We start from the raw sequence: 15145 nt of genomic DNA, 5'->3' as shown, positions 1-15145 counted from the left end.
TGCAGGGGGATAATTGCAAGAGTAGAAATACAAACTACATGCTATGCTATGGGGAGGTGCAGAGAAAGAAGCAACTAACCGTCAATAGCAGTTTCTATGTCAGCAAATAAAACTGCATGTGTTCCATGATCTAACACACAGAGTGTATCTGGCAAAGGTGGGAAAGGAATACACGCTTACAAAAACAGCTTTTGCATTAGAGGAACAACAATGGTCATTTTTTCCTGTTAAAAATGTCTTTTATTTTTGTAACTTTTCAATAATAAAACACTGTCATGTATATCTATACATCTATCTATACACACACACATATATACACATACATACACACACATATGTGACCATAGCTATTTTCTCAACGCACTTTCACAGGTGTTGATAAGCAAAGCTGTTGGGCCTGATGGTAGAACCTCTGAGGAATTTCATTCTTTCTCCCTCCTCACACGCACTAGTTAAAAAATATGGTGGGATTTCCAATGTGTCACCCGACTGGGAAAATGATGGTGGCACAAATCCCAGACATAATCGTTGTGAAGCAGATACTGGAGAAGAGAAATGCCAAGCAGGTGTTTCCAGAATTATAATGAGACTTACAGCAAGCATGGCAGGCGGCGTCTTTGCTGATTGTGGGATGAGAAGACACCCAGGGAATGGCCCACGTGTGGAGCAGTAGTACTGGGGACTCACAGGCCCTCCACAGCGGGAGAGGGGGGCGGATGTAACCACCCCAAAAGTCACCGAGGCCCCCTGGTTGTACCAGGCTGGGGGGAGTGTGGGGAATTAAACACCAGTGCAAGTAAAGTTGTGATTTAGAAAAAATGACTCCCTGGCTCTCCTCGTGCAGACAGAATAAGAGTCTGAGCTATACAAGAAAGGGAAAGAGAGTCAATTAATCTGGGACTTAGTTTTGGAAGATTTCAGCCAGGGCATCAGAACTCTGTTTCTGATCAGAGTTCTGATCAGAACCCCCAGGAGCTCCCCAGAGCCCAGCTCCTACCTTCCAGCGCCCGTTCCCATTCCCAGCTGTCTGAGGACTGATAATCTGACATCTAAGCCCTGTCACAAGCGGCAGAATAATGAAGCAGATAACTCCCCGTCATCCCCAGTTGCACTGTATCTCAGAACCATAACTAAAAGTCTGGAAGCCTCCTGAGCTGACACTCCCTGCACGCAAGGCTCTCAGAATTGCAGGTGACTCACAGGGTTTTCAGGCGACTGCTACACAGTCAAATTTACCAAATTACAGATAATGAATTGCTGTGTGTCTGAAAAAACTGCATTTTTGTGAATCAAATTCTAGTTCCTAAGTCTTGGCGGAACTCGACATTATTTTAAAAGCTGTTTCCACAGGAGAAAGAAAGAAGGGAAGGTTTCAAGGGGGTGGCTTCCTCTCATTACTCTGTCGAACTTCAGAGTTTTAGGTTTGTTATTTTTCCCCGTAGCTTCGCCGGCAGAGTGTAGACAGGTGCATGGCCGGTGTTCGACTTCAGTCTGAGTCACGGGGCACGCCTGTTTCAGGAGTGGGGATGCAAGGATGCTGTGTGGGAGACTGCGCTCAGGAAGCAGCTTAGAGCCTCCCCAGGGAGGAGGCTGTTCCCAGGTTACGGGGTCCAGCTCTGGATCCACACCCACCCCTATCCAGTTCCAGCCCAGAAGCCCCGACCACAAACATCAGGGGACCAAGTGTCCCCAGGAAACAAGGCTGCTGCCCGCTGAAAGCGATAAAGCTCCAAACAATCTCATTGGCATCAGCATCTCTATCATCACCTCCGAACTGCTTTTTGGGTTTTATTTCATTTCCTGCGATGGTCACATGCAGCCCTTATTGGAACAGGGACACTGTCCCCGCCCTGGCCTGTGGGTTCTGGTTGGGGGCTGGCAGTTTATCTAAAATGACAGAAGCTTCTATAACTCAGAGAGCTAAGTACCTCTTTTTTTTTCCTTTTAAACAAAAGTGTTTGGTAGCAGAAATGCTCATTTCTTATTTCCTACAGGGCACCTCTTCCAAGATCTGAGGGTTACCATACTGCGATTGTAGCTTTGAAAATGAAATGTTAAAGGTGCCACAAAACGTCTTGGGTGAACAACACGACAGTGTGTTACACTTAAACCTGATCAATAGAAATATGAACAGAGTAGAAAGAACTGTGGCACAAACATGTATCCTCAGTACTGAACCTTTCTCTTCTCCCTGAAAAGGTTTATCAAAAACCTTTTCCAGCAGGTTCCATTGTACTTTTACGATAAAAAGGAGCACGCAGGGCTCTGATCAAGCCACCTGAGCTCAAGTCTGGTTTTGCCATTTCTGTCCACTGGGATCTGGGGTGAGCTAATCCCTTTGCACCAAACTTCCCCATTTGTGCAAGGAAGTGCTGAGATTTCTCCATGAGATAAAGCTGGGAAAAAGCATCAGCCCAGTGCTTGGTACAGAGGAGCACCCAGCACTACATGCTAGCTGTTATCAGCATCTTTATCCATTGATTTTCTCTTCACTCTTTGGGAATATTATCTATTACACAGAATACTATCCACAGCACGTTAGTACTCTGCCTGCTTTGAGTCAATTGCTGAGTTTTACAAACCAGTGAATGCAAATAGAGGCCAAATGCATGGGGGAGCTTTCAGTGAATAGGGTGGTTCACTTACAGACAAGAAAGAGTTTTGTGATCTCAGTTGTATCAAGGAAAGGGGACGATGAATGGCTGCTATCTAGATGAAATATGGAATGATTTTACCAGTGGTGGACAGGCTTGACTTGAGGAAAACCTGGAGAATTGCTTAAGAACACGGACTTTGGCTGTAGACCCAGATTTGTGTCCCAGCTCAGCCTGTTTTTCTCATTGGCCTTTCTAGGGCTTTTGATTTAAGATTTTGCACACTTATCTTATGTGGAAGAGCAGGAGATAAAAGCTTTATGAAGAGCAGGTTAGTGGGAATTACCAAGTGTCGGGACATTGGCAGCAGTCAACTTGGCGTCTGGATGTTAGAAGTCTGAAAGGTTACAAAACCAATTGTGAAACTTTTGTAAAAGGTCTATGAAAAAGCAGGTATATAGCACTTCAAGGTGATATCTAAATGACACTCTAGTTTTAATCTGATGATCTTTTAAACTAAATGCCACTCTTTTTTTTTTTTTTTTTTTTTTTTTGCAAATGATAGAAAGCTGAAACCAAGCTTTCTTCTCAGATACAGGGAGTTTATTGGTTCAGTGGTAACTAATAATCCAGAGGCACTGGTTTCAGGTGAGATTTGATCCGGCCGCTCAAAAGATGCCACCTAGGGCCAAGTTTCTCTCCTCCCCACATCACCTTATATGGTGTTGACTTTATCCTGAGACTCCACAAGGTGGCCCCAAAGGCAGGTCTGGGATCCCCCTTAATGGAAAAATGGTCACAGCAGCTCCGAAATTCACATCCTCATCTCACGCATCCAAAGTAAAAGGAACGGTCTCTTCCCCCAGAACCACAAGAGAAAGAAGGCTTATCCCCCCACTCCCCAAGCCCCAGCAAATATCTTCTCTTGGATTGTTGGCTCTGATTGGGTTAGTGCCAACCTCCAAGCCAATCCAGGTGACAGGGACACAGGTGGTTGTGCCGGTTGGTTTAAGCCTACCAGAGCCCCACTCTTGAACCTTGGGGTAGGCTCAATCTCATCCAAGCCAAATTTCTTCTGGACATGCGAGGTCCTGTTGCCAGGATGGGGAATAGATGCTGGGTAGCAAATAACCAATGGGCACTGTATCACATTTTTAAAAATTCATTTTAGTGAGGCGCACGTGTATGCACATGAGAGAGAGAGAGAGAGAGAGAAGGGGGGATGAACAGGAAGCATCAACTCCCATATGTGCCTTGACCAGGCAAGCCCGAGGTTTGGAACTCACGACCTCAGCATTCCAGATCGATACTTTATCCACTGTGCCACCACAGGCCATGCCTGTATCACATTTTTAAAGAGAGACCACCAAATTCACTCAATTTATGCTTACAGATTTGGATACTAGAAATAAAGGCAAGAGAAATATGTATTTATCACATGATTGTTCCTTTTGATAAAAAAGGGGACATGCTTTTAAGATTTCTCCATGTTTGTGAGCATGTCAGGAATCTTTCTTTCTTTTTTTTTAAATTTTTATTTTATTTATTCATTTTTAGAGAGGAAAGAGAGAGGAGAGAGAGACAGAGAAAGAGAAGGGGGAGGGGCTGGAAGCATCAACTCCCATATGTGCCTTGACCAGGCAAGCCCAGGGTTTCGAACCGGCGACCTCAGCATTTCTAGGTCGATGCTTTATCCACTGCACCACCACAGGTCAGGCAGGAATCTTTCTTTCTTATTGACAAGTGCTATTCCACTGAATGGATATACCCAAGCTGTTTCATTAATTCATTAGTTGATGGATATTTGAATACCTTCTGGGTTCTAGTTATTATGAATAAGGTATAGAAATATAAACTATATGAATATTCACCTGTAAGTCTTTGCATAGACATATATGTTCATTTCTCTTGGGTAACTATCTAGAAACGGAATGGCTAAGTCATTTGGTATGGTACGCAGAATTCTAAGAACGATCCTCAATGGCTCTCACCCTTGTATAATCCCCACTCCTTTGAGTGTATGCTGAGATGTCACTCCCACGATTGTTACCTGGGTGGCAAACGGACAGTGTCTGGTTGGGCCTAATCAATCATGCGAGCCCTTTAAAAGGCAGCAGGAAGTTGGAGCAATGTGAAGCTGACATGAAGAGGTGCCCTCTGCTGACAACCAACAAAGAAAGTCTCAACCCAGAGATTAATTGTCATCACCTTATAACGTGTACAGTAAAATCTTAGTCCAAATATGACACTGATTTTTAATTTTTAATAACTCAGATATAAAATATACATTTTATAGTAAGAAGAAACCAATATGGGGCATGTGTGTGAGTGCAGCCCTTTGCACAAAACTCATTAACTTGTTTTATTTTTACTTTTTAGTACCTATTTGTGGTTTGATGAAGATAAAATATCCATACCCAAAGTAAGAAGATGACATATGAACATTTAAAATTTTAACATACATGTATAGTCTCATCCACTCTTCCTTTTCCCCACCCAAACCTTCTCCTGAAATAATGAGTTTAATTTTGTAACCATGTGTGCATCAGAGCCTGGTGGTGCAGGGCTACTTTCAGGACTGTGCTTGAGTTCCTGTGCATGAGATCGTCCACCGTCAAATATGATTCCCAGGTCTCCCCTCTGCTCCACACACTTCATAGGACAATCGTCACTTTTACAGGAGCTAGAGAGTGCTCAGTCTGTGCAAAATAACTTAAATAGTAGCTAAGCAGGATAGAGAAAAGTGAACATGCTGAAGGGAATGATGGAATTTATTCTAAAGCCATGTCTAAATTCTCTTGGGTGGAGGGAGCGGGGAGCGATGCGGGAACCGGAGTTCTGTGATGTTCACTTAACCCCACTCATGGACAGCCATGAGCGTCTCCACCCCTGTCCCCAAATATCTCTGTCTTCCTGTTCCCTCCTACCACCCTCAGGAATCTCTTTGAATCTATGATTTAAAACAGGCATTCACTGATATCCTTTCCTGAACCACCTAATGCTTGGTTGTCAGGGTAACAGCGTTTGGGAAGGGAGAACTGTCTTTGCAGAGTTTCCACGGAAACTACTCCCTGCAGAGGCAGGTGCGGCGGGAGCGGCGGGAGCCAGGAGGATCCTGGGCGGGGCGGGGCGGGGCGGGGCGGGGCCCAGGAGAGGCCGTGGGGCGTGGCCGCCCCGCTGCGGTGCGCCCCGCGTAGATATTACATGTACTGTACTGTGTGGGGTGTTTTTTTTTTTTATAAAGCACTTTCACTTGCAAACCAGAACCACTATTTCCTTCCGGCTTGATAAGATCCAGTGGTTCTGTAGGAGCTGTCCGCGCTTTGGAGATGGTCCAGGTCAAGGAGGATCCGCCAGGGAGCCCCTCCAGACAGTAAGGTTCTGTTGGCCTGAGCCCTCTGGAGAGGCGGGAGCGTTGGGGGGCGCCACTAAAAACTGAGGGAAGCACAGTTCCGTGAGCTTTCTGCGCATTGCCCGATGCCAGGGCACCCCACCAATGCCCAGCAATCACGCAGCGGCAGGACTGAGGTTAGCGGCGTTCCTTTAAGTAAATCCCCTTTCCATTTGAGACGCGGGTTAGCTGGGTTAACTGGAAACGCACCCGCCTCCTGTTTCGTTTCATAAATGCCGTTGGGAAGAGTATCAGATTTGTGCTCGGAGCGAGGTTTCTGGAGAATTCCTAGGTCAAGGCCGGCATTTGAACCTTGTCTGGTTGGTCCCTGCACAGTCATCGCAGCTGCGGCATTGCTGGGCTGAGGTAGGGTGACTGTGGTTGAACGTGGGGACCTCGGTCCCCAGCCTGTCATCTTTGTGTCTCTGTATGGGGAGGAGGGGCTGACATAGTTATTAAACCTGGCAGCTGCGTTGGCGGCCCCGAGGAGCATTTTGAATGAGCTTGCAGAAAATGAGGGGCTTTCAGCTGACCGCCTGCTTGTCACTTCTCGCTGCCTGAAAGGCGGCTCTCGGAGCACTTTTTTTGCTAATTACCAGTGGCGTGGGGAGCACGCGCACCTCAAGGAAACAATTGAAAACGTGAGTATCTGTGGCTCGGCGCTGCTGGTAAGCGGCTGGGTTCCTAAGGCGTCCAGTCCTCGGGTGGCCGAGACGCAGAGGCCGGAGACCCGGAGATCAGGCTGCGGGCGGGTCGCCTGGGCTGGAGGTGGTCCGCGCTGGAGCGCGAGAGGGCGACAACTAGGGCTACAGCAGGAGGGGACTTGAGCGCCCGGTCTCTAGCGCACGGCTGGGGAGGGGTCCTGTGCTTTGGGCACGGATGCACAAAGAACCTCGGGCCTAGGCAGCCCGTGTAGCCCTGCCTGGCCCCAACCCCTCGGGTCCTTTTTGAGAAAAGGCAGAAACTGCGTCTCACGGTTCCGTGGAAACAATGAGGTCAGGTCCGTGTGTGCCCGCCGGGGGGCACCTTCGTGCGCTGTGGGCAGTTCTGCAGGGACCGGGGCGTGGCTGCGGTGTTCCTTGGGGATCTCAGAGTCTCGAGCTCACTCCTTGCTTTCCTCTCCTCACACAATGTGTTCTAACAGCGCAGACATTTTTATGGAGACCAGGACCAGACATAAAGCGAAAAGACCTCAATGCGCTCCTTTTCCCCCAAAAGCAGGAGTTTGAAGGGGTGTGGGGTTTTTTTTCCTATCGGTGGCTAGAGGAGATCTGGAAAGTTCAGTTTCGTTTTCATATTTTATTTCTGGACAAGATGTTCAGCTTTACAGAGCTTGCATCAGGCAAGCGTCTCTCCGTGGATTGTGCATTTGTGAAAAATAACCGTGGCTTTTCCCTAGGGGTTCCAAGGAGTGTTCAAAAGCGTCGGTTGGCTCTGGAATGTCACGTTCAGTGTTCTGTGTACATTTTCATATCCATCTGGTTCAGGCTCGAGTATGTGAAACTGAGACACAGTCTCTGCTCTTGCCTGACTCCCGCTGTCCCTGACTCAGTTTCTTGTTTGACGTGTTCAACGTCAGATGGCCACGGAAGGCTTCACCTTCCCCAAGGGGCAGGCCAGAATCAGGACTCAGGTGATGTTGGCTATATGGGCAGTCAACTGTGGGCCAGCAGTTTTAAGCTTTCCAGGCCTCAGTTTTGTAATCTGTAAAATGGGTATAACCAAGTGATAGTTTAGAAAGGTGGGCTAAGATTTGGGCTGGCCTTCCAATTCCATCTTCCGCTAAGCAGCATTTCTGCTATAAACTGACAGTTGAGGATTGGCTTAATGAGCACAGACAGGAAAGAAATGAAGAAAACCCCTGCAAAATGGGAATATTTAAAATAATAATCCTCAGAAAAAGTTATCTAGTTAGCCTAGAAAATGCATAAGAACAGGCTAATATATCAATTGTAAACTAATTTATAAGGTAAAGAACTAAAGCTACTATGGATATGCATATGACCGCATTGATTCTGCATATCAGTGCAGCCCTGAGGACAGGTAAAGTCCCTCTCACTGGAAAACGAGGCTTGGTCTGCGGCCATGTAGCCCTGAAAGCGCTGGTCTCCTCTGATGTCAAAAATGAGGTTTGATATTCGGTGTTTAAATTTTGCCCCAAATCTTGGTTTCCCATCTTCAAGTGTGGTTTCTCGGGTTTTTGCAAATGACTTCCTCATTAACTAAAACTGGATAATGATTAAGTAAAAAGAAAAAAAGAGGAAGAGCATTGTGAAAAGAAATTAATGTGATTCTGAGAAGTTAAGTATTAACATGACAGAACCAGAAATAAATTCCTCTACTGAATTCTACTCTAGTAAACTAATGGTTAGAGTATTGTTTCTGATTTTGTTTGTTGTACTTTTAAAAAGAATGTGGAGAAACTGGAGGAGCGGTTCAGAATGGAAGGACCAAAATAACTTAATGAAACAAAAAGAAGAGAAGCTAAACAAAATTTCTTAAACCCTGAGGCTGTGTGAGGTGCTGAAAAGACTGGAATAAGAGAAAACCAACCTGACTGGAGGTAGCGCAGTAGGTAGGGTGTTGACCTGGGACACTGAGGTACCTGGTTCAAAACTCCAAGGTTGCTTGCTGGCTTGAGTGCAGGTTCACTGGCTTGAGCATGGGCTCACTGGCTTGAGCGTGGGATTGCTGGCTTGAGCATGGAATCATTGACATTCCAAGGTTGCTGGCTTGAAGCCCAAGGTTGCTGGCTTGAACAAGGGGTCACTGAGTTGGCTGGAACCCTCTGGTCAAGGCACATATGAGAAGCAATAGTGAACAACTAAAGTGAAACAACTATGAGTTGATGTTTCTCACTCTCTTCCCTCTCTCTCTCTTCCTGTCTCTATCTCTCTCTAAAGAGAGATCTCTTTAAAGAGAATCTCATTTTTCATTTCTTAATATGAAATCTCTAGATCTTAAAAAGGTTGGCAACTATTTAGGTGTAAAACATTTAAAAGTATATTGTGCTTGCCAAACAAAACACACGTGTGGAAGCTGGTCCCCAGGCCAGCCTCAGCACTGGGCTCCTCCTTCCTGGCGGGGCAGAGCAAGGCTGGCCCAGGGCCTCTGCTAGCTTGGGGTCTGGGTTTTTTTGTTTTGTTTTATTTTGTTTTAATCTTTATGTTTAACTTAAAGAACTATTTCTTTGCCTCATTCTTTCTGAAGGCATATGTCTTTCTAGCTGAATGTATACTCCTTGATAGACCTGTCTGGATGATTCGAGTGAGAAAAGTTCTCTAGTTCTCTAACCTTCCCCTGACTGCAAGTGAAGGAGGCTGGCCCCTAGGGGTTGGGATAGTGACCACGGGCTCCTGGGGTAGGAGGTGACCACACTTGCCCTCTCCCCCGCAGGGGCCGCTCAGAGCTCTCTCTGCTGGTGTAGTGGAGATGGGGTGAACGGGATTGGGAGACCTGGTCCCTTTAATGGGATGCCTGGAAACTGCCCAGAAGCAGCCTGCTGGTGTCTCCTAGATTGGGAAAGAGGGCGACCCGGGTCATCCATGCATGCAAGCATGACTTCAAAAGTTTCCTGTTCCCACTCTCTTAAATCTCCCTCTAGCTTTCCCTGAGCTACACAAGCAATGGAAGACAGTATGTCTCCATGTGCAAAGGGGATGTATTCAATACCACTTTCCACAGTTAAGAACTTCTTTGCCAGAGATTTAAAAAAAAAACTTTATTTTTTTTTACGAGACCTAAAAATGTGATGGCTGCGTTCTCCCTGCCTCTCCTCGCTGGGTTAGGGCTGCTGTTATTTTGTTTGGATGTTGGGACAGGCCAAGTAACAGGAAGGCAAAGCACCTGCCTCCCTCTGGCTGCCCCCCTCACTGTCGTGCTAAGACCACAGTGGTGCCTCCCTCCTTCCCTGTGACGAGCACAGAGAGCCTTACAGGCTCACCCAGAGACCCGTGCGTGCAGGATGGCAGGGACTCACCCCAAGGAGACGAGCGCTTATCCTAGCACAATGGCCAGAAGCCAGCTTTGTTCAAAGCAGCTTTGTTCAACAAGGTGACTCTGCACAAAAATGCAAACAGCGTTCATGGCAGCTGCCCGTTGTCACTTCCCATAGGCTCTGGGTAAGCAGCAAAACCAGAGTGATTGAACAGATGCACGAGCCCCTCTGTGGTGATGGACAACCTCCCAAAGCCCTGGCCATGCATCTTCAACCCTTTCTTTCCAGCCCCTCGATTTTCCAAAGTTGAAAAAGCAGCACCTTTTACTATCATTTTACTATCAATGAGACAGGAAGGAGAGTTTTCAAGTTAGAATGTGCAAACAGCTCAGAGAAAAGGGGAGGAAACAGGACTCAGGTATTTGGTTGGGTTCTGGTTGCCAAAACCTGGAAATGTGTTTTGTGAAGAGGTAGAAGCCACACCAGCCCAAATACTGAGCTGCCAGAGCCTTAGGCTGGGACAGAGGTGCTCTACACTGGCATCATCCTCTCTCCCTAATGACTGACTGCATCACACCAGTGGTCATCTCTTCTTCTGGGATCCTAAATTCTACCCCGACAAGCTGAGGGCCGGGTGTAAGGTGGGGTGCTTCAAAGCCCATCTGAAGGTCTGACCCACTTCAAACCCAGAACGGTTCTATGCAAGATCACTCCTGCTCCATCCTCCTGGTAGTCATGGAACCAACCGGCCAAGTGTCCTTTGGAATCACCCTGACCTAATGTCTGTCTTTCTTCCTGCCATAGCCCGGGCTGACACTTAAATATATCAATTGCCTTCCCCCAACACCTGGAACATCAAGTTCTGCCCATTTCTGGCTTTACAATGACAGGTTGCCTGTGGAGAATCACTGGCCGATGGGCTGTCTCACAGGGTTTACACAAGCAACTTGTAATTTTTTTTTTTTTGACAGAGACAGGGACAGACAGACAGGAAGGGAGAGAGAGATGAGAAATATCAACTCTTCTTTGCGGCATCCTCATTGTCCATTGATTGCTTTCTCTTATGTGCCCTGATTGGGGGGGGCTACAGCAGAGCAAGTGGCCCCCTGCTCAAGCCAGTGACTGTGGGCTTAAGCCAGTGACCTAGGGCTTCAAGCTGGCGACCTAGGGGTTTCGAACCTGGGTCCTCCGTACCCCAGTCCAATGCTCCATCCACTGCGCCACCCCCTGGTCAGGCGCAACTTTTATTTTTCTTTAGGGTAGTTTATTCAGATGCCTCACCATTCTAGAACCTTTCTTTTGATGCTTTTTGGCAAATTTACTCTTAAGAGAATATCTACTTACATTTTTCCAGGGACAGAGGGGGAAGGTAAAACTTCAATCCATTCTTTTGAACTTCTTTTTAATGGTGGTAGAAAAATCAAGAGAAAATCTGATACCATTGGCTAAAATGGAGCTATATATTTATGACTATTCCATTCAGCTCCATCTTACATGATCACAGATTCTTTTTCTTTTTTTTACAGAGACAGAGAGAGAGAGTCAGAGAGAGGGATAGACAAGGACAGACAGACAGGAACGGAGAGATGAGAAGCATCAATCATTAGTTTTTCGTTGCGCACTGTGACACCTTAGTTGTTAATTGATTACTTTCTCATATGTGCCTTCAGCAGACCGAGTGACCCTTGCTTGAGCCAGTGACCCTGGGCTCAAGCTGCTGAACCTTGCTCAGACCAGATGAGCCCGTGCTTAAGCTGGTGCCCTCGGGGTCTCAAACCTGGGTCCTCAGCATCCCAGTTGGACACTCTATCCACTGTGCCACCGCCTGGTCAGGCTCACAGATTCTTGTTACATGAAATTAATAAGAATATCAGTAAAGCACAAAAGCAGCAATTCCATTGGAAATTTTATTTTATTTCGAAATAGATTGTTCTCATTGTCAAACCAAAAAGTAAGTCATCCTTCTAATGTATAGTTATATAAAATGAACATCAAAAAAGCAGGAAATTTTAAATTGAATCTATTAAATAATTGCTCTGTTTCTCCCACCAAGTATAAAGAAGGAAGCATGTGACAATTTACAAACTAGCTTTAGTCATCAAGGTTAGAAGAAAGATTTACACAACACGCACACACAAAAACTCTCAAGGATTGTAACAAAAGAAGTGTCAAATGTAGTGCTAGACTGACTAAGCCAATGCTGAAACAAGTGACACATGGCAGTTCTGTGTAAAGGCTGGATGGGCACACGGTGTCTGAGCCTCCATGGAGGCTCCAGGGCTTTGACGAATGGTCTAGAACTGGAAAGGTAAGCAGACAGAGAAGCTGGAGGCATTTTTCACCTAAAGGCAAACAGCTTAATCAGTGGCTCAAAAGGCATGGATTTGGCAACTCAGCTATGCTGGTTAATGGGAAAAAAGAAGACAGGCCTCCTTTCTGGAGTCAGACTATTGGGATTTATATTCCAAAGGTGTGTGAGCAGTTTGCTTAACATGCAGAGTCTCCATTTCCTCATCAGTAAATGGGGGCAACCATTGCATTATTATAAGGACTATAGAGAATTGATGAGAGAGTCTAGCATGCTTCATGGCACATAGATAATTAACCCATGATGAATATTGTCAGCAAGACAAAGATAAAAGATGAGACTCTAGCCAACACCAATATCAGAATGAGGACGTAGAACTTGCTCCCACAACACTGTGGAGCCACTGTGGAGTCTTTAGGAAATGAAAACTTTAGGAAACGAAACCACTGAACTTTTACAAATTCCTATGTGACCATCTGCTTGGATGTTTTTTCTCCTCCTCCTCCTCCTCCTCCTCCTCCTCCTCCTCCTCCTCCTCTTCCTCTTCCTCTTCCTCCTCTTCCTTCTTCTCTGTAATTCAAATATTAACCTGAACAAGCTAATCTGAATTTCCATGATTGTCAGTAAATCCTGTGGTCTGTGGTCAGCACCACACTGGCCTCCAGCCTTTCTGGACAACTAATAGTAACTCCGACTTTGATGATGTAATAATCTGTGACTGCCAGTTACTTCTGTGACAGAGGAACTTTGTGACGATTCAATACTCAAAAATTTTTATTAACTGTAGTACGGGATCACCTAATTTCTACTAGTATATTCTTCTTGGGACATATCCCAACAACCCTTTATTTTTTGCTATTTTAAGTGAAAGTTACAACTTTACTATGCTCTGGTTTGGCAATGAGCAGTATGTTATACCTCTACATTACAGCTTTCCAGAACAGTACAGTGCGGTTTTTAGAATATGAGTCAGACGCAATCAGTCTTCACGCTGCGGTTTTTAAATGTCTTTTTTGTGACCCATTGGAGTGAAAATTTTCTCCCCACTCTTCTCTTCCCTCCTTTCCTTGATTTCTTTGTTAAACATAATCGCGGAACTGAGTAAGCTGCTATCTGACACACACCCCCTCGCCACAGTTCCAGGAATAGGCATTTCTGAGATAATCCAGCAAAAATCACTGAGCTCATTTGCTTCCCCAAAGAAAAACAAATCAGTCTTGTATGAGGATTTTGAGAAGATGATTGTTCTCCAGGCTTTTTTTTTTTTTTAAGAGTGGACGGGGAGGTTTGGGGGCCAGCTCTCCACCTCACAGACAATACCGCCTTCCATTTTCTGTCCTTTCATTCACATTCATGTTTCTGCAGGAGGGAGAGAGGAACCAGGCACCAATGTGAATTAACTCTTTGCTGGCCAGATTCTTTGGCCATCCATTTATGGCCTGATTCTATAGTATTCTGAGTAACAAAGATGTTGTTGTACTTTGAATTGAACTAGGTCCTTTGTTCTAAAAGCTCAATACAACATTTTGAAATGAAGACTAATCCTTCCTCTATGCAGAAACACTTTGCAGGCAAATGTTTAGAACCAACCCCACTGCTTTCACAAGCACAGAGATGGGCTGAAGATGCACCCACATTCCATACTACAAAGCCATTTCCATTGATTGTGGACCTGTCCTATGTGGCAGGCCCTGTCTTTGTCACTGTACCCACAGGATCCCATGCAGCACTACCAGGAATCCTGTGACAAGGGGTTGTCCTCATTCTTAGAGGTAAGGAAACCAAAGCGGAGAGAGGCTGAATACATTCTTCAAGGTTACCAGCTACTAAGAGGCAGGCACAGGAGTGTGACTCAGACTTTGAAGTCATTGCTCTTGCCAGTATAGTCTACACACAATATGATGCCCAGTAGAATTCTTCAGAATGTTGTGTTCCCTAGTTTTAGTTTCACTAGGGTTCCCTCATTAGTGAATGGTTTATGTGCAAAGAAGTCTCACAGACAAGGCTGGTACGCTTGAAACTTTTGTTTGTATCATCTAGTTCTCCCCAGCTAGCCACTACAAGGCAGGTCAAACAAAGTTCCTAGATGACTGGATAGTGGGCAGTACTCCAGGGTGGTAAATTATGTCCAAGACCCACACAGGAGGGTAAGTAGGGTTACTCCGCAGACCACAAGCCAATAAAGGCACTGTGTCTTCCACAGATGACATTATTAAGGAGTGGAAATTTATAGTACTTCACTGGAACCCTCCAGCCTCTGGAAAAAACAGATAAAGCTAGACTGGAAAGACCAGATGCTTAAGCAAATTTGGTCAGGCTTTAATCAGAAATAAGCTCAATGAAGCCTCCAACTCCTAAAAGAAATGCATGGGCACATTCTCTCTGTGTGGGGCCAGTTTACTCCCAGGAGAGACTATCTATTAAATACATAATTGCCAAATTCCTAAATCCTCAAGGGTATGGATTGTAATTTTAACCTTTTATCCTGGCATTTAGTTTATTGCTTTGCATATAATTCATGTTTAATATTCATATAAATGAGTATATTAGTGTTCTCCAGAGAAGCAAGACCAATGAGGTGTTTGTTTGTTTGTTTGTTTATTATAAAGAATTGGCTCACATGATTATGGAGGTTGGCAAATTCAATCTGCAGGGTAAGGCAAAAGGCTGGAAACCTGGGAAAAGTCAGTGTTCTAGCTCAAACAATGTGAGACAGGAAGAGCCAGTGCCGCAGATGAAGTCCAGTGGCAGTCTCTTGTGCATTTTCTCTTGCTCGGGAGAGGGTGCATCTTTTTGTTCTAGTCAATCCTTCAACTGATTGGATGAGGCTCACCCACATTACAGAGGGCAATCTGCTTTATTCTACCAATGAAATTGTTATTGTCATTTGTAAAGCCAGTAGCCACGGCCACCAT

General features: G+C 45.5%; 1 protein-coding gene across 3 annotated transcripts in view; it reads left to right on the top strand.

Annotated features, from left to right (window-relative positions):
• The first annotated feature begins 5843 nt into the window (after positions 1–5843).
• The window catches only part of TRIM2 (tripartite motif containing 2), a 145122-nt gene continuing 135820 nt past the window's right edge, over positions 5844–15145 (top strand). The window contains exon 1 of one of the 3 annotated variants that reach the window (XM_066280714.1): positions 5844–5967. The gene's annotated coding sequence lies outside the window, so the exon portion shown is untranslated. Of the gene's footprint in view, positions 5968–6495; positions 6627–15145 lie in introns of those variants that run through there. The other 2 variants (XM_066280722.1, XM_066280746.1) reach the window with 2 other exon arrangements.

Source organism: Saccopteryx bilineata, chromosome 1 (assembly GCF_036850765.1).
Source record: "Saccopteryx bilineata isolate mSacBil1 chromosome 1, mSacBil1_pri_phased_curated, whole genome shotgun sequence".
NCBI classification, from domain to species: Eukaryota; Metazoa; Chordata; class Mammalia; order Chiroptera; family Emballonuridae; genus Saccopteryx; species Saccopteryx bilineata.
This window is presented reverse-complemented; position numbering and strand designations above follow the sequence as displayed.